The sequence below is a fragment of the Calliopsis andreniformis genome, unplaced genomic scaffold (assembly GCF_051401765.1).
Source record: "Calliopsis andreniformis isolate RMS-2024a unplaced genomic scaffold, iyCalAndr_principal scaffold0007, whole genome shotgun sequence".
Lineage (NCBI taxonomy): Eukaryota > Metazoa > Arthropoda > Insecta > Hymenoptera > Andrenidae > Calliopsis > Calliopsis andreniformis.
In genome coordinates this window covers 5793521-5813122 of record NW_027480425.1, presented here as the reverse complement: position 1 = coordinate 5813122, position 19602 = coordinate 5793521, and positions in this window count along the sequence as shown.

The following is a 19602-nucleotide window of genomic DNA, read 5'->3' as shown; positions in this document are numbered from 1 at the left end:
GGCAAAGCTGTTGTATTTATATTGTATTTTATGCTTCCGACGTTAACTTCTAAGGCCCTAGCTATCAGATGTGGAGCAGCGACGCCCTATAGAGACGCGTAGGTTGCAGGCACGTAGAAATGACCATTACTTTCACAATGTTCGCAATCATTCATTTTATACGATGGAAAAACTGTTGTACTTATATTGTATTTTATGCTTCGGGCGTTGACTTCTAAGGCCCTAACTATTCGATTTGGTGGAGCAACGCCCTGCAGTGAAGCCTAGGTTGCCCGGAACGTAGATATATCCATAACCATCACACAGGTTGCAATTATTCGTTTTATACGATGGAAAGACTGTTGTATTTATTTTGTAGTTTATGCTTCTGGCGTTGACTTCTAAGGCCCTAACTATTCCATCTGGTGGAGCAACACCCTAGCGTGAAGCCTAGGTTGCCCGGAACGTAGAAATGACCATTACTTCCACACTGTTTGCAAATATACTTTATATACGATGGAAAAGCTGTTGTACTTATATTGTATTTTATGCTTCGGGCGTTGACTTCTAAGGCCCTAACTATTCGATTTGGTGGAGCAACGCCCTGCAGTGAAGCCTAGGTTGCCCGGAACGTAGATATATCCATAACCATCACACAGGTTGCAATTATTCGTTTTATACGATGGAAAGGCTGTTGTATTTATTTTGTAGTTTATGCTTCTGGCGTTGACTTCTAAGGCCCTAACTATTCCATCTTGTGGAGCAACACCCTAGCGTGAAGCCTAGGTTGCTCGGAACGTAGAAATGACCAGTACTTTCACACTGGTTGCAGTTAATCGTTTTATACAATGGAAAGACTTTTCTATTTATTTTGCATTTTATGCTTCGGGCGTTGACTTCTAAGGCCCTAGCTATTCCATCTGGTGGAGCAACACCCTAGCGTGAAGCCTACGTTGCCCGGAACGTAGAAATGACCATTACTTCCACACTGTTTGCAAATATACATTATATACGATGTAAAAGCTGTTGTACTTATATTGTAATTTATGCTTCTGGCGTTGACTTCTTAGGCCGTAACTATTTGATCTGGTGGAGCACCGCCCTAGAGTGAAGCCTAGGTTGCCCGTAACGTAGAACATACCATTACCTTCACACTGGTTGCAATTATTCCTGTTATACGATGGAAAAACTGTTGCACCTTTATTGTACTTTATGCTTCTGGCGTTGACTTCATAGGCCCTAACTATTCGATCTGGTGGAGCAACGTCCTAGAGTGAAGCCTAGGTTGACCGGAACGTAGAAGTGACCATAACTTTCACACTGGTTACCATTATTCGTTTTATACGATGGAAAAGCTGTTGTATTTATATCTTATTTTATGCTTCTGGCGTTGACTTCTAAGGCCCTACCTAATCCATCTGGTGGAACAACGCCCTAGGGTGAAGCCTAGGTTGCCCGGGAAGTAGAAATGACCATAACTTTCACACTGGTTGCTATTATTCGTTTTATACGATGGAAAAGCTGTTATATTTATATTGCATATTATGCCTCTGGCATTGAATTCTAAGTCCCTAGCTATTCCATCTGGTGAAGCAACACCCTAGCGTGTGCCTAGGTTGCCCGGAACGTTGAAATGACCATAACTTTCACACTGGTTGCTGTTATTCCTTTTATACGATGGAAAAGCTGTTAAATTTATATTGCATTTTATGCTTCTGGCATTGAATTCTCAGTCCCTAGCAATTCCATCTGGTGGAGCAACACCCTAGAGTGAAGCCTAGGTTGCCCGGAACGAAGAAGTGACCATTACTTCCATACTGTTTGCAAATATACATTATATACGATGGAAAAGCTGTTGTACTTATATTGTAATTTATGCTTCTGGCGTTGACTTCTTAGGCCCTAACTATTTGATCTGGTGGAGCACCGCCCTAGAGTGAAGCCTAGGTTGCCCGGAACGTAGAACATACCATTACCTTCAAACTGGTTGCAATTATACCTGTTATACGATGGAAAAACTGTTGCACCTTTATTGTATTTTAGCTTCTGGCGTTGACTTCATAGGCCCTAACTATTTGATCTGGTGGATCAACGTCCTAGAGTGAAGCCTAGGTTGACCGGAACGTAGAAATGACCATAACTTTCACACTGGTTACCATTATTCGTTTTATACGATGGAATAGCTGTTGTATTTATATCGTATTTTATGCTTCTGGCGTTGACTTCTTAGGCCCTAACTATTCCATCTGGTGGAACAACGCTCTAGGTGAAGCCTAGGTTGCCCGGAACGCAGAAATGACCAGTACTTTCACACTGGTTGCAGTTAATCGTTTTATACAATGGAAAAGCTGTTCTATGTATTTTGCATTTTATGCTTCGGGCGTTGACTTCTAAGGCCCTAACTATTCGATCTGGTGGAGCAACGCCCTAGGGTGTATCCTAGGTTGCCCGGAAAGTAGAAATGACCATAACTTTCATACTGGTTGCAATTATTCGTTTTATACGATGGAAAAGCTGTTATATTTATATTGCATATTATGCTTCTGGCGTTGACTTCTTAGGCCCTAACTATTCCATCTGGTGGAACAACGCCCTAAAGTGAAGCCTAGGTTGCCCGGAACGTAGAAATGACCAGCACTTTCACACTGGTTGCAGTTATTCGTTTTATACAATGGAAAAGCTGTTCTATTTATTTTGTATTTAATGCTTCGGGCGTTGGCTTCTAAGGCCCTAACTGTTTGATCTGGTGGAGCAACGCCCTAGAGTGAAGCCTAGGTTGCCCGGAACGTAGAAATGACCATAACTTTCACACTGGTTGCTATTATTCGTTTTATACGATGGAGAAACTGTTATATTTATATTGTATTTTATGCTTCAGGCGTTGACTTCTGAGGCCGTAGCTATTCGATGTGGTGGAAGAACGTCATAGAGTGAAGCCTAGGTTGCCCGGAACGTAGAAATGACCATTACCTTCACACTGGTTGCAGTTATTCGTTTTATACAATGGAAAGACTGTTCTATTTATTTTGCATTTTATGCTTCGGGCGTTGACTTCTAAGGCCCTAGCTATTCCATGTGGTGGAGCAACACCCTAGCGTGAAGCCTAGGTTGCCCGGAACGTAGAAACGCCCATTACTCCCACACTGTTTGCAAAAATACACTATATACGATGGAAAAGCTGTTGTACATATATTGTAATTTATGCTTCTGGCGTTTACTTCTTAGGCCGTAACTATTTGATCTGGTGGAGCACCGCCCTAGAGTGAAGCCTAGGTTGCCCGGAACGTAGAACATACCATTACCTTCACACTGGTTGCAATTATTCCTGTTATACGTTGGAAAAACTGTTGCACCTTTATTGTATTTTATGCTTCTGGCGTTGACTTCATAGGCCCTAACTATTCGATCTGGTGGAGCAACGTCCTAGAGTGAAGCCTAGGTTGACCGGAACGTAGAAATGACCATAACTTTCACACTGTTTACCATTATTCGTTTCATACGATGGAAAAGCTGTTGTATTTATATCGCATTTTATGCTTCTGGCGTTGACTTCTTAGGCCCTAACTAATCCATCTGGTGGAACAACGCCCTAGGGTGAAGCCTAGGTTGCCCGGAACGCAGAAATGACCAGTACTTTCACACTGGTTGCAGTTAATCGTTTTATACAATGGAAAAGCTGTTGTATGTATTTTGCATTTTATGCTTCGGGCGTTGACTTCTAAGGCCCTAACTGTTTGATCTGGTGAAGCAACGCCCTAGAGTGAAGCCTAGGTTGCCGGGAACGTAGAAATGACCATTACTTTCACACTGTTTGCAATTATTCCGTTTATACGATGGAAAAGCTGTTGTATTTATATCGTATTTTATGCTTCTGGCGTTGACTTCTATGGCCCTAGCTATTCGATCTAGTGGAGCAACGCCCTAGAGTGAAGCCTAGGTTGCCCGGAACGTAGAAATGACCATCACTTTCAAACTGGTTGCAATTAATCCTGTTTTACGATGGAAAAACTATTGTATTTTTATTGCATTTTATGCTCCGTGCGTTGACTTCTAAGGCCCTAACTATTCAATCTGTTGGAGCAACGCCCTAGAGTGAAGCCTAGGTTGCTCGGAATGTAGAAATGACCATAACTTTCACACTGGCTGCAATTATTCGTTTTATACGATGGAAAAGCTGTTGTATTTATATCATATTTTATGCTTCTGGTGGTGACTTCTAAGGACCTAACTATTCGATCTGGTGGAGGGACGCCCTAGAGTGAAGCCTAGGTTGCTCGGAATGTAGAAATAACCATAACTTTCACACTGGTTGCAATTACTCGTTTTTTACAATGGAAAAGCTGTTGTATTTATATTGCATTTCATGCCTCTGGCGTTGTCTTCTAAGGCCCTAGCTATTCGATCTAGTGGAGCAACGCCCTAGAGTGAAGTCTAGGTTGCCCGGAACGTCGAAATGACCATCACTTTCAAACTGGTTGCAATTAATCCTGTTATACCATGGAAAAGCTGTTGTATTTATATCGTATTGTATGCTGCTGGCGTTGACATCTAAGGACCTATCTGTTTGATCTGGTGGAGCAACGCCCTAGCGTGAAGCCTAGGTTGCACGGAACGTAGAAATGACCATTACCTTCACACTGGTTGCAGTTATTCGTTTTATACAATGGAAAGACTGTTCTATTTATTTTGCATTTTATGCTTCGGGCGTTGACTTCTAAGGCCCTAGCTATTCCATCTGGTGGAGCAACACCCTAGCGTGAAGCCTAGGTTGCCCGGAACGTAGAAATGACCATTACTTCCACACTGTTTGCAAAAATACACTATATACGATGGAAAAGCTGTTGTACTTATATTGTAATTTATGCTTCTGGCTTTTACTTCTTAGGCTGTAACTATTTGATCTGGTGGAGCACCGCCCTAGAGTGAAGCCTAGGTGGCCCGGAACGTAGAACATACCATTACCTTCACACTGGTTGCAATTATTCCCGTTATACGTTGGAAAAACTGTTGCACCTTTATTGTATTTTATGCTTCTGGCGTTGACTTCATAGGCCCTAACTATTCGATCTGGTGGAGCAACGTCCTAGAGTGAAGCCTAGGTTGACCGGAACGTAGAAATGACCATAACTTTCACACTGTTTACCATTATTCGTTTTATACGATGGAAAAGCTGTTATATTTATATTGCATATTATGCTTCTGGCGTTGACTTCTTAGGCCCTAACTATTCCATCTGGTGGAACAACGCCCTAGGGTGAAGCCTAGGTTGCCCGGAACGTAGAAATGACCAGCACTTTCACACTGGTTGCAGTTATTTGTTTTATACAATGGAAAAGCTGTTCTATTTATTTTGTATTTAATGCTTCGGGCGTTGGCTTCTAAGTCCCTAACTGTTTGATCTGGTGGAGCAACGCCCTAAAGTGAAGCCTAGGTTGCCCGGAACGTAGAAATGACCATAACTTTCACACTGGTTGCAATTATTCGTTTTATACGATGGAAAAACTGTTATATTTATATTGTATTTTATGCTTCAGGCGTTGACTTCTGAGGCCGTAGCTATTCGATGTGGTGGAAGAACGTCATAGAGTGAAGCCTAGGTTGCCCGGAACGTAGAAATAACCATAACTTTCACACTGGTTGCAATTATTCGTTTTTTACAATGGAAGAGCTGTTGTATTTATATTGTATTTTAAGCCTCTGGCGTTGACTTCTAAGGCCCTAGCTATTCGATCTAGTGGAGCAACGCCCTAGAGTGAAGCCTAGGTTGCCCGGAACGTAGAAATGACCATCACTTTCAAACTGGTTGCAATTAATCCTGTTATACGATGGAAAAACTGTTGTATTTTTATTGTATTTTATGCTTCTGGCGTTCCCTTCTTAGGCCCTAACTATTCGTTCTGGTGGAACAACGCCCTAGAGTGAAGCCTAGGTTGCCCGGAACGTAGAAATGACCATAACTTTTACACTGGTAGCAATTATTCGTTTTATACAATGGAAAAACTGTTCTATTTATTTTGTATTTTATGCTTCGGGCGTTGACTTCTAAGGCCCTAACTGTTTGATCTGGTGGAGCAACGCCCTAGAGTGAAGCCTAGGTTGCCGGGAACGTAGGAATGACCATTACTTTCACACTGTTTGCAATTATTCCGTTTATACGATGGAAAAGCTGTTGTATTTATATCGTATTTTATGCTTCTGGCGTTGACTTCTATGGCCCTAGCTATTCGATCTAGTGGAGCAACGCCCTAGAGTGAAGCCTAGGTTGCCCGGAACGTAGAAATGACCATCACTTTCAAACTGGTTGCAATTAATCCTGTTTTACGATGGAAAAACTATTGTATTTTTATTGCATTTTATGCTCTGTGCGTTGACTTCTAAGGCCCTAACTATTCAATCTGTTGGAGCAACGCCCTAGAGTGAAGCCTAGGTTGCTCGGAATGTAGAAATGACCATAACTTTCACACTGGCTGCAATTATTCGTTTTATACGATGGAAAAGCTGTTGTATTTATATTGCATTTCATGCCTCTGGCGTTGTCTTCTAAGGCCCTAGCTATTCGATCTAGTGGAGCAACGCCCTAGAGTGAAGTCTAGGTTGCCCGGAACGTAGAAATGACCATCACTTTCAAACTGGTTGCAATTAATCCTGTTATACCATGGAAAAGCTGTTGTATTTATATCGTATTGTATGCTTCTGGCGTTGACATCTAAGGACCTATCTGTTTGATCTTGTGGAGCAACGCCCTAGCGTGAAGCCTAGGTTGCACGGAACGTAGAAATGACCTTTACCTTCACACTGGTTGCAGTTATTCGTTTTATACAATGGAAAGACTGTTCTATTTATTTTGCATTTTATGCTTCGGGCGTTGACTACTAAGGCCCTAGCTATTCCATCTGGTGGAGCAACACCCTAGCGTGAAGCCTAGGTTGCCCGGAACGTAGAAATGACCATTACTACCACACTGTTTGGAAATATACATTATATACGATGGAAAAGCTCTTGTACTTATATTGTAATTTATGCTTCTGGCGTTGACTTCTTAGGCCGTAACTATTTGATCTGGTGGAGCACCGCCCTAGAGTGAAGCCTAGGTTGCCCGGAACGTAGAACATACCATTACCTTCACACTGGTTGGAATTATTCCTGTTATACGTTGGAAATACTGTTGCGCCTTTATTGTATTTTATGCTTCCGGCGTTGACTTCATAGGCCCTAACTATTCGATGTGGTGGAGCAACGTCCTAGAGTGAAGCCTAGGTTGACCGGAACGTAGAAATGACCATAACTTTCACACTGTTTACCATTATTCGTTTTATACGATGGAAAAGCTGTTGTATTTATATCGCATTTTATGCGTCTGGCGTTGACTTCTTAGGCCCTAACTAATCCATCTGGTGGAACAACACCCTAGGGTGAAGCCTAGGTTGCCCGGAACGCAGAAATGACCAGTACTTTCACACTGGTTGCAGTTATTCGTTTTATACAATGGAATAACTGTTCTATGTATTTTGCATTTTATGCTCCGGGCGTTGACTTCTAAGGACATAACTATTCGATCTGGTGGAGCAACGCCCTAGAGTGAAGCCTAGGTTGCCCGGGAAGTAGAAATGACCATAACTTTCACACTGGTTGCTATTATTCGTTTTATACGATGGAAAAGCTGTTATATTTATATTGCATATTATGCCTCTGGCATTGAATTCTAAGTCCCTAGCTATTCCCTCTGGTGGAGCAACACCCTAGCGTGATGCCTAGGTTGCCCGGAACGTTGAAATGACCATAACTTTCACACTGGTTGCTATTATTCCTTTTATACGATGGAAAAGCTGTTAAATTTATATTGCATTTTATGCTTCTGGCATTGAATTCTCAGTCCCTAGCAATTGAATCTGGTGGAGCAACACCCTAGAGTGAAGCCTAGGTTGTCCGGAACGAAGAAGTGACCATTACTTCCACACTGTTTGCAAATATACATTATATACGATGGAAAAGCTGTTGTACTTATATTGTAATTTATGCTTCTGGCGTTGACTTCTTAGGCCCTAACTATTTGATCTGGTGGAGCACCGCCCTAGAGTGAAGCCTAGGTTGCCAGGAACGTAGAACATACCATTACCTTCACACTGGTTGCAATTATACCTGTTATACGATGGAAAAACTGTTGCACCTTTATTGTATTTTAGCTTCTGGCGTTGACTTCATAGGCCCTAACTATTCGATCTGGTGGATCAACGTCCTAGAGTGAAGCCTAGGTTGACCGGAACGTAGAAATGACCATAACTTTCACACTGGTTACCATTATTCGTTTTATACGATGGAAAAGCTGTTGTATTTATATCGTATTTTATGCTTCTGGCGTTGACTTCTTAGGCCCTAACTATTCCATCTGGTGGAACAACGCTCTAGGTGAAGCCTAGGTTGCCCGGAACGCAGAAATGACCAGTACTTTCACACTGGTTGCAGTTAATCGTTTTATACAATGGAAAAGCTGTTCTATGTATTTTGCATTTTATGCTTCGGGCGTTGACTTCTAAGGCCCTAACTATTCGATCTGGTGGAGCAACGCCCTAGGGTGTATCCTAGGTTGCCCGGAAAGTAGAAATGACCATAACTTTCATACTGGTTGCAATTATTCGTTTTATACGATGGAAAAGCTGTTATATTTATATTGCATATTATGCTTCTGGCGTTGACTTCTTAGGCCCTAACTATTCCATCTGGTGGAACAACGCCCTAGGGTGAAGCCTAGGTTGCCCGGAACGTAGAAATGACCAGCACTTTCACACTGGTTGCAGTTATTCGTTTTATACGATGGAAAAACTGTTATATTTATATTGTATTTTATGCTTCAGGCGTTGACTTCTGAGGCCGTAGCTATTCGATGTGGTGGAAGAACGTCATAGAGTGAAGCCTAGGTTGCCCGGAACGTAGAAATAACCATAACTTTCACACTGGTTGCAATTATTCGTTTTTTACAATGGAAGAGCTGTTGTATTTATATTGAATTTTAAGCCTCTGGCGTTGACCTCTAAGGCCCTAGCTATTCGATCTAGTGGAGCAACGCCCTAGAGTGAAGCCTAGGTTGCCCGGAACGTAGAAATGACCATCACTTTCAAACTGGTTGCAATTAATCCTGTTATACGATGAAAAGACTGTTGTATTTTTATTGTATTTTATGCTTCTGGCGTTCACTTCTTAGGCCCTAACTATTCGTTCTGGTGGAACAACGCCCTAGAGTGAAGCCTAGGTTGCCCGGAACGTAGAAATGACCATAACTTTTACACTGGTAGCAATTATTCGTTTTATACAATGGAAAAACTGTTCTATTTATTTTGTATTTTATGCTTCGGGCGTTGACTTCTAAGGCCCTAACTGTTTGATCTGGTGGAGCAACGCCCTAGAGTGAAGCCTAGGTTGCCGGGAACGTAGAAATGACCATTACTTTCACACTGTTTGCAATTATTCCGTTTATACGATGGAAAAGCTGTTGTATTTATATCGTATTTTATGCTTCTGGCGTTGACTTCTATGGCCCTAGCTATTCGACCTAGTGGAGCAACGCCCTAGAGTGAAGCCTAGGTTGCCCGGAACGTAGAAATGACCATCACTTTCAAACTGGTTGCAATTAATCCTGTTATACGATGGAAAAACTATTGTATTTTTATTGCATTTTATGCTTCGTGCGTTGACTTCTAAGGCCCTAACTATTCAATCTGTTGGAGCAACGCCCTAAAGTGAAGCCTAGGTTGCCCGGAACGTAGAAATGACCAGTACTTTCACACTGGTTGCAGTTATTCGTTTTATACGATGGAAAAACTGTTCTATTTATTTTGCATTTTATGCTTCGCGCGTTGACTTCTAAGGCGCTAACTATTCAATCTGTTGGAGCAACGCCCTAGGGTGTATCCTAGGTTGCCCGGAAAGTAGAAATGACCATAACTTTCATACTGGTTGCAATTATTCGTTTTATATGATGGAAAAACTGTTGTATTTATATTGTATTTTATGCTTCTGGCGTTCACTTCTTAGGCCCTAACTATTCGATCTGGTGGAACAACGGCCTAAGGTGAAGCCTAGGTTGCCCGGAAAGTAGAAATGACCATAACTTTCATTCTGGTTGCAACTATTCGTTTTATATGATGGAAAAACTGTTGGATTTATATTGTATTTTATGCTTCAGGCGTTGACTTCTGAGGCCGTAGCTATTCGATCTAGTGGAGCAACGCCCTAGAGTGAAGCCTAGGTTGCCCGGAACGTAGAAATGACCATCACTTTCAAACTGGTTGCAATTAATCCTGTTATACGATGGAAAAACTGTTGTATTTTTATTGTATTTTATGCTTCTGGCGTTCACTTCTTAGGCCCTAACTATTCGATCAGGTGGAACAAGGCCCTAGGGTGAAGCCTAGGTTGCCCGAAACGTAGAAATGACCATAACTTTTACACTGGTAGCAATTATTCGTTTTATACAATGGAAAAACTGTTCTATTTATTTTGTATTTTATGCTTCGGGCGTTGACTTCTGAGGCCCTAACTGTTTGATCTGGTGGAGCAACACCCTAGAGTGAAGCCTAGGTTGCCCGGAACGTAGAAATGACCATTACTTTCACACTGTTTGCAATTATTCGTTTTTTACAATGGAAGAGCTGTTGTATTTATATTGTATTTTATGCCTCTGGCGTTGACTTCTAAGGCCCTAGGTATTCGATCTAGTGGAGCAACGCCCTAGAGTGAAGCCTAGGTTGCCCGGAACGTAGAAATGACCATCACTTTCAAACTGGTTGCAATTAATCCTGTTATACGATGGAAAAACTATTGTATTTTTATTGCATTTTATGCTTCGTGCGTTGACTTCTAAGGCCCTAACTATTCAATCTGTTGGAGCAACGCCCTAGAGTGAAGCCTAGGTTGCCCGAAACGTAGAAATGACCATAACTTTTACACTGGTAGCAATTATTCGTTTTATACAATGGAAAAACTGTTCTATTTATTTTGTATTTTATGCTTCGGGCGTTGACTTCTGAGGCCCTAACTGTTTGATCTGGTGGAGCAACACCCTAGAGTGAAGCCTAGGTTGCCCGGAACGTAGAAATGACCATTACTTTCACACTGTTTGCAATTATTCGTTTTTTACAATGGAAGAGCTGTTGTATTTATATTGTATTTTATGCCTCTGGCGTTGACTTCTAAGGCCCTAGATATTCGATCTAGTGGAGCAACGCCCTAGAGTGAAGCCTAGGTTGCCCGGAACGTAGAAATGACCATCACTTTCAAACTGGTTGCAATTAATCCTGTTATACGATGGAAAAACTATTGTATTTTTATTGCATTTTATGCTTCGTGCGTTGACTTCTAAGGCCCTAACTATTCAATCTGTTGGAGCAACGCCCTAGAGTGAAGCCTAGGTTGCTCGGAATGTAGAAATGACCATAACTTTCACACTGGCTGCAATTATTCGTTTTATACGATGGAAAAGCTGTTGTATTTATGTCGTATTTTATGCTTCTGGCGGTGACTTCTAAGGACCTAACTATTCGATCTGGTGGAGCAACGCCCTAGAGTGAAGCCTAGGTTCCCTGGAACGTACAAATGACCATCACTTTCACACGGGTTGCAATTATTCCTGTTATAGGATGGAAAGACTGTTGTATTTTTATTGCATTTTATGCTTCTGGCGTTCACTTCTTAGGCCCTGACTATTCGATCTGGTGGAACAACGCCCTATGGTGAAGCCTAGATTGCCCGGAACGTAGAGATGACAATTACTTTCACACTGTTTGCAATAATTCCTTTTATACGATGCAAAAGTTGTTGTATTTATATCGTATTTTATGCTTCTGGCGTTGACTTCTAAGGACCTAACTATTCGATCTGGTGGTGTAACGCCCTAGAGTGAAGCCTAGGTTGCTCGGAATGTAGAAATAACCATAACTTTCGCACTGGTTGCAATTATTCGTTTTTTACAATGGAAGAGCTGTTGTATTTATATTGTATTTTATGCCTCTGGCGTTGACTTCTAAGGCCCTAGCTATTCGATCTAGTGGAGCAACGCCCTAGAGTGAAGCCTAGGTTGCCCGGAACGTAGAAATGACCATCACTTTCAAACTGGTTGCAATTAATCCTGTTATACGATGGAAAAACTGTTGTATTTTTATTGTATTTTATGCTTCTGGCGTTCACTTCTTAGGCCCTAACTATTCGATCAGGTAGAGCAACGCCCTAGGGTGAAGCCTAGGTTGCCCGGAACGTAGAAATGACCATAACTTTTACACTGGTAACAATTATTCGTTTTATACAATGGATAAACTGTTCTATTTATTTTGTATTTTATGCTTCGGGCGTTGACTTCTGAGGCCCTAACTGTTTGATCTGGTGGAGCAACGCCCTAGAGTGAAGCCTAGGTTGCCCGGAACGTAGAAATGACCATTTCTTTCACACTGTTTGCAATTATTCCGTTTATACGATGGAAAAGCTGTTGTATTTATATCGTATTTTATGCTTCTGGCGTTGACTTCTATGGCCCTAGCTATTCGATCTAGTGGAGCAACACCCTAGAGTGAAGCCTAGGTTGCCCGGAACGTAGAAATGACCATCACTTTCAAACTGGTTGCAATTAATCCTGTTATACGATGGAAAAACTATTGTATTTTTATTGCATTTTATGCTTCGTGCGTTGACTTCTAAGGCCCTAACTATTCAATCTGTTGGAGCAACGCCCTAGAGTGAAGCCTAGGTTGCTCGGAATGTAGAAATGACCATAACTTTCACACTGGCTGCAATTATTCGTTTTATACGATGGAAAAGCTGTTGTATTTATATCGTATTTTATGCTTCTGGCGGTGACTTCTAAGGACCTAACTATTCGATCTGGTGGTGTAACGCCCTAGAGTGAAGCCTAGGTTGCTCGGAATGTAGAAATAACCATAACTTTCGCACTGGTTGCAATTATTCGTTTTTTACAATGGAAGAGCTGTTGTATTTATATTGTATTTTATGCCTCTGGCGTTGACTTCTTAGGCCCTAACTATTCCATCTGGTGGAACAACGCCCTAGGGTGAAGCCTAGGTTGCCCGGAACGTAGAAATGACCAGCACTTTCACACTGGTTGCAGTTATTCGTTTTATACAATGGAAAAGCTGTTCTATTTATTTTGTATTTAATGCTTCGGGCGTTGGCTTCTAAGGCCCTAACTGTTTGATCTGGTGGAGCAACGCCCTAGAGTGAAGCCTAGGTTGCCCGGAACGTAGAAATGACCATAACTTTCACACTGGTTGCTATTATTCGTTTTATACGATGGAAAAGCTGTTATATTTATATTGTATTTTATGCTTCAGGCGTTGACTTCTGAGGCCGTAGCTATTCGATGTGGTGGAAGAACGTCATAGAGTGAAGCCTAGGTTGCCCGGAACGTAGAAATAACCATAACTTTCACACTGGTTGCAATTATTCGTTTTTTACAATGGAAGAGCTGTTGTATTTATATTGAATTTTAAGCCTCTGGCGTTGACTTCTAAGGCCCTAGCTATTCGATCTAGTGGAGCAACGCCCTAGAGTGAAGCCTAGGTTGCCCGGAACGTAGAAATGACCATCACTTTCAAACTGGTTGCAATTAATCCTGTTATACGATGGAAAGACTGTTGTATTTTTATTGTATTTTATGCTTCTGGCGTTCACTTCTTAGGCCCTAACTATTCGTTCTGGTGGAACAACGCCCTAGAGTGAAGCCTAGGTTGCCCGGAACGTAGAAATGACCATCACTTTCAAACTGGTTGCAATTAATCCTGTTATACGATGGAAAAACTAATGTAGTTTTATTGCATTTTATGCTTCGTGCGTTGACTTCTAAGGCCCTAACTATTCAATCTGTTGGAGCAACGCCCTAGAGTGAAGCCTAGGTTGCCCGAAACGTAGAAATGACCATAACTTTTACACTGGTAGCAATTATTCGTTTTATACAATGGAAAAACTGTTCTATTTATTTTGTATTTTATGCTTCGGGCGTTGACTTCTGAGGCCCTAACTGTTTGATCTGGTGGAGCAACACCCTAGAGTGAAGCCTAGGTTGCCCGGAACGTAGAAATGACCATTACTTTCACACTGTTTGCAATTATTCGTTTTTTACAATGGAAGACCTGTTGTATTTATATTGTATTTTATGCCTCTGGCGTTGACTTCTAAGGCCCTAGATATTCGATCTAGTGGAGCAACGCCCTAGAGTGAAGCCTAGGTTGCCCGGAACGTAGAAATGACCATCACTTTCAAACTGGTTGCAATTAATCCTGTTATACGATGGAAAAACTATTGTATTTTTATTGCATTTTATGCTTCGTGCGTTGACTTCTAAGGCCCTAACTATTCAATCTGTTGGAGCAACGCCCTAGAGTGAAGCCTAGGTTGCTCGGAATGTAGAAATGACCATAACTTTCACACTGGCTGCAATTATTCGTTTTAGACGATGGAAAAGCTGTTGTATTTATGTCGTATTTTATGCTTCTGGCGGTGACTTCTAAGGACCTAACTATTCGATCTGGTGGAGCAACGCCCTAGAGTGAAGCCTAGGTTCCCTGGAACGTACAAATGACCATCACTTTCACACGGGTTGCAATTATTCCTGTTATAGGATGGAAAGACTGTTGTATTTTTATTGCATTTTATGCTTCTGGCGTTCACTTCTTAGGCCCTGACTATTCGATCTGGTGGAACAACGCCCTATGGTGAAGCCTAGATTGCCCGGAACGTAGAGATGACAATTACTTTCACACTGTTTGCAATAATTCCTTTTATACGATGCAAAAGTTGTTGTATTAATATCGTATTTTATGCTTCTGGCGTTGACTTCTAAGGACCTAACTATTCGATCTGGTGGTGTAACGCCCTAGAGTGAAGCCTAGGTTGCTCGGAATGTAGAAATAACCATAACTTTCGCACTGGTTGCAATTATTCGTTTTTTACAATGGAAGAGCTGTTGTATTTATATTGTATTTTATGCCTCTGGCGTTGACTTCTAAGGCCCTAGCTATTCGATCTACTGGAGCAACGCCCTAGAGTGAAGCCTAGGTTGCCCGGAACGTAGAAATGACCATCACTTTCAAACTGGTTGCAATTAATCCTGTTATACGATGGAAAAACTGTTGTATTTTTATTGTATTTTATGCTTCTGGCGTTCACTTCTTAGGCCCTAACTATTCGATCAGGTAGAACAACGCCCTAGGGTGAAGCCTAGGTTGCCCGGAACGTAGAAATGACCATAACTTTTACACTGGTAACAATTATTCGTTTTATACAATGGATAAACTGTTCTATTTATTTTGTATTTTATGCTTCGGGCGTTGACTTCTGAGGCCCTAACTGTTTGATCTGGTGGAGCAACGCCCTAGAGTGAAGCCTAGGTTGCCCGGAACGTAGAAATGACCATTTCTTTCACACTGTTTGCAATTATTCCGTTTATACGATGGAAAAGCTGTTGTATTTATATCGTATTTTATGCTTCTGGCGTTGACTTCTATGGCCCTAGCTATTCGATCTAGTGGAGCAACACCCTAGAGTGAAGCCTAGGTTGCCCGGAACGTAGAAATGACCATAACTTTCACACTGGCTGCAATTATTCGTTTTATACGATGGAAAAGCTGTTGTATTTATATCGTATTTTATGCTTCTGGCGGTGACTTCTAAGGACCTAACTATTCGATCTGGTGGTGTAACGCCCTAGAGTGAAGCCTAGGTTGCTCGGAATGTAGAAATAACCATAACTTTCGCACTGGTTGCAATTATTCGTTTTTTACAATGGAAGAGCTGTTGTATTTATATTGTATTTTATGCCTCTGGCGTTGACTTCTTAGGCCCTAACTATTCCATCTGGTGGAACAACGCCCTAGGGTGAAGCCTAGGTTGCCCGGAACGTAGAAATGACCAGCACTTTCACACTGGTTGCAGTTATTCGTTTTATACAATGGAAAAGCTGTTCTTTTTATTTTGTATTTAATGCTTCGGGCGTTGGCTTCTAAGGCCCTAACTGTTTGATCTGGTGGAGCAACGCCCTAGAGTGAAGCCTAGGTTGCCCGGAACGTAGAAATGACCATAACTTTCACACTGGTTGCTATTATTCGTTTTATACGATGGAAAAACTGTTATATTTATATTGTATTTTATGCTTCAGGCGTTGACTTCTGAGGCCGTAGCTATTCGATGTGGTGGAAGAACGTCATAGAGTGAAGCCTAGGTTGCCCGGAACGTAGAAATAACCATAACTTTCACACTGGTTGCAATTATTCGTTTTTTACAATGGAAGAGCTGTTGTATTTATATTGAATTTTAAGCCTCTGGCGTTGACTTCTAAGGCCCTAGCTATTCGATCTAGTGGAGCAACGCCCTAGAGTGAAGCCTAGGTTGCCCGGAACGTAGAAATGACCATCACTTTCAAACTGGTTGCAATTAATCCTGTTATACGATGGAAAGACTGTTGTATTTTTATTGTATTTTATGCTTCTGGCGTTCACTTCTTAGGCCCTAACTATTCGTTCTGGTGGAACAACGCCCTAGAGTGAAGCCTAGGTTGCCCGGAACGTAGAAATGACCATAACTTTTACACTGGTAGCAATTATTCGTTTTATACAATGGAAAAACTGTTCTATTTATTTTGTATTTTATGCTTCGGGCGTTGACTTCTAAGGCCCTAACTGTTTGATCTGGTGGAGCAACGCCCTAGAGTGAAGCCTAGGTTGCCGGGAACGTAGAAATGACCATTACTTTCACACTGTTTGCAATTATTCCGTTTATACGATGGAAAAGCTGTTGTATTTATATCGTATTTTATGCTTCTGGCGTTGACTTCTATGGCCCTAGCTATTCGATCTAGTGGAGCAACGCCCTAGAGTGAAGCCTAGGTTGCCCGGAACGTAGAAATGACCATCACTTTCAAACTGGTTGCAATTAATCCTGTTATACGATGGAAAAACTATTGTATTTTTATTGCATTTTATGCTTCGTGCGTTGACTTCTAAGGCCCTAACTATTCAATCTGTTGGAGCAACGCCCTAAAGTGAAGCCTAGGTTGCTCGGAATGTAGAAATGACCATAACTTTCACACTGGCTGCAATTATTCGTTTTATACGATGGAAAAGCTGTTGTATTTATATTGTATTTTATGCCTCTGGCGTTGTCTTCTAAGGCCCTAGCTATTCGATCTAGTGGAGCAACGCCCTAGGGTGAAGCCTAGGTTGCCCGGAACGTAGAAATGACCAGTACTTTCACACTGGTTGCAGTTATTCGTTTTATACGATGGAAAAACTGTTCTATTTATTTTGCATTTTATGCTTCGCGCGTTGACTTCTAAGGCGCTAACTATTCAATCTGTTGGAGCAACGCCCTAGGGTGTATCCTAGGTTGCCCGGAAAGTAGAAATGACCATAACTTTCATACTGGTTGCAATTATTCGTTTTATATGATGGAAAAACTGTTGTATTTATATTGTATTTTATGCTTCTGGCGTTCACTTCTTAGGCCCTAACTATTCGATCTGGTGGAACAACGGCCTAAGGTGAAGCCTAGGTTGCCCGGAAAGTAGAAATGACCATAACTTTCATTCTGGTTGCAATTATTCGTTTTATATGATGGAAAAACTGTTGGATTTATATTGTATTTTATGCTTCAGGCGTTGACTTCTGAGGCCGTAGCTATTCGATCTAGTGGAGCAACGCCCTAGAGTGAAGCCTAGGTTGCCCGGAACGTAGAAATGACCATAACTTTTACACTGGTAGCAATTATTCGTTTTATACAATGGAAAAACTGTTCTATTTATTTTGTATTTTATGCTTCGGGCGTTGACTTCTGAGGCCCTAACTGTTTGATCTGGTGGAGCAACACCCTAGAGTGAAGCCTAGGTTGCCCGGAACGTAGAAATGACCATTACTTTCACACTGTTTGCAATTATTCGTTTTTTACAATGGAAGAGCTGTTGTATTTATATTGTATTTTATGCCTCTGGCGTTGACTTCTAAGGCCCTAGGTATTCGATCTAGTGGAGCAACGCCCTAGAGTGAAGCCTAGGTTGCCCGGAACGTAGAAATGACCATCACTTTCAAACTGGTTGCAATTAATCCTGTTATACGATGGAAAAACTATTGTATTTTTATTGCATTTTATGCTTCGTGCGTTGACTTCTAAGGCCCTAACTATTCAATCTGTTGGAGCAACGCCCTAGAGTGAAGCCTACGTTGCCCGAAACGTAGAAATGACCATAACTTTTACACTGGTAGCAATTATTCGTTTTATACAATGGAAAAACTGTTCTATTTATTTTGTATTTTATGCTTCGGGCGTTGACTTCTGAGGCCCTAACTGTTTGATCTGGTGGAGCAACACCCTAGAGTGAAGCCTAGGTTGCCCGGAACGTAGAAATGACCATTACTTTCACACTGTTTGCAATTATTCGTTTTTTACAATGGAAGAGCTGTTGTATTTATATTGTATTTTATGCCTCTGGCGTTGACTTCTAAGGCCCTAGATATTCGATCTAGTGGAGCAACGCCCTATGGTGAAGCCTAGGTTGCCCGGAACGTAGAGATGACAATTACTTTCACACTGTTTGCAATAATTCCTTTTATACGATGCAAAAGTTGTTGTATTTATATCGTATTTTATGCTTCTGGCGTTGACTTCTAAGGACCTAACTATTCGATCTGGTGGTGTAACGCCCTAGAGTGAAGCCTAGGTTGCTCGGAATGTAGAAATAACCATAACTTTCGCACTGGTTGCAATTATTCGTTTTTTACAATGGAAGAGCTGTTGTATTTATATTGTATTTTATGCCTCTGGCGTTGACTTCTAAGGCCCTAGCTATTCGATCTAGTGGAGCAACGCCCTAGAGTGAAGCCTAGGTTGCCCGGAACGTAGAAATGACCATCACTTTCAAACTGGTTGCAATTAATCCTGTTATACGATGGAAAAACTGTTGTATTTTTATTGTATTTTATGCTTCTGGCGTTCACTTCTTAGGCCCTAACTATTCGATCAGGTAGAACAACGCCCTAGGGTGAAGCCTAGGTTGCCCGGAACGTAGAAATGACCATAACTTTTACACTGGTAACAATTATTCGTTTTATACAATGGATAAACTGTTCTATTTATTTTGTATTTTATGCTTCGGGCGTTGACTTCTGAGGCCCTAACTGTTTGATCTGGTGGAGCAACGCCCTAGAGTGAAGCCTAGGTTGCCCGGAACGTAGAAATGACCATTTCTTTCACACTGTTTGCAATTATTCCGTTTATACGATGGAAAAGCTGTTGTATTTATATCGTATTTTATGCTTCTGGCGTTGACTTCTATGGCCCTAGCTATTCGATCTAGTGGAGCAACGCCCTAGAGTGAAGCCTAGGTTGCCCGGAACGTAGAAATGACCATCACTTTCAAACTGGTTGCAATTAATCCTGTTATACGATGGAAAAACTATTGTATTTTTATTGCATTTTATGCTTCGTGCGTTGACTTCTAAGGCCCTAACTATTCAATCTGTTGGAGCAACGCCCTAGAGTGAAGCCTAGGTTGCTCGGAATGTAGAAATGACCATAACTTTCACACTGGCTGCAATTATTCGTTTTATACGATGGAAAAGCTGTTGTATTTAT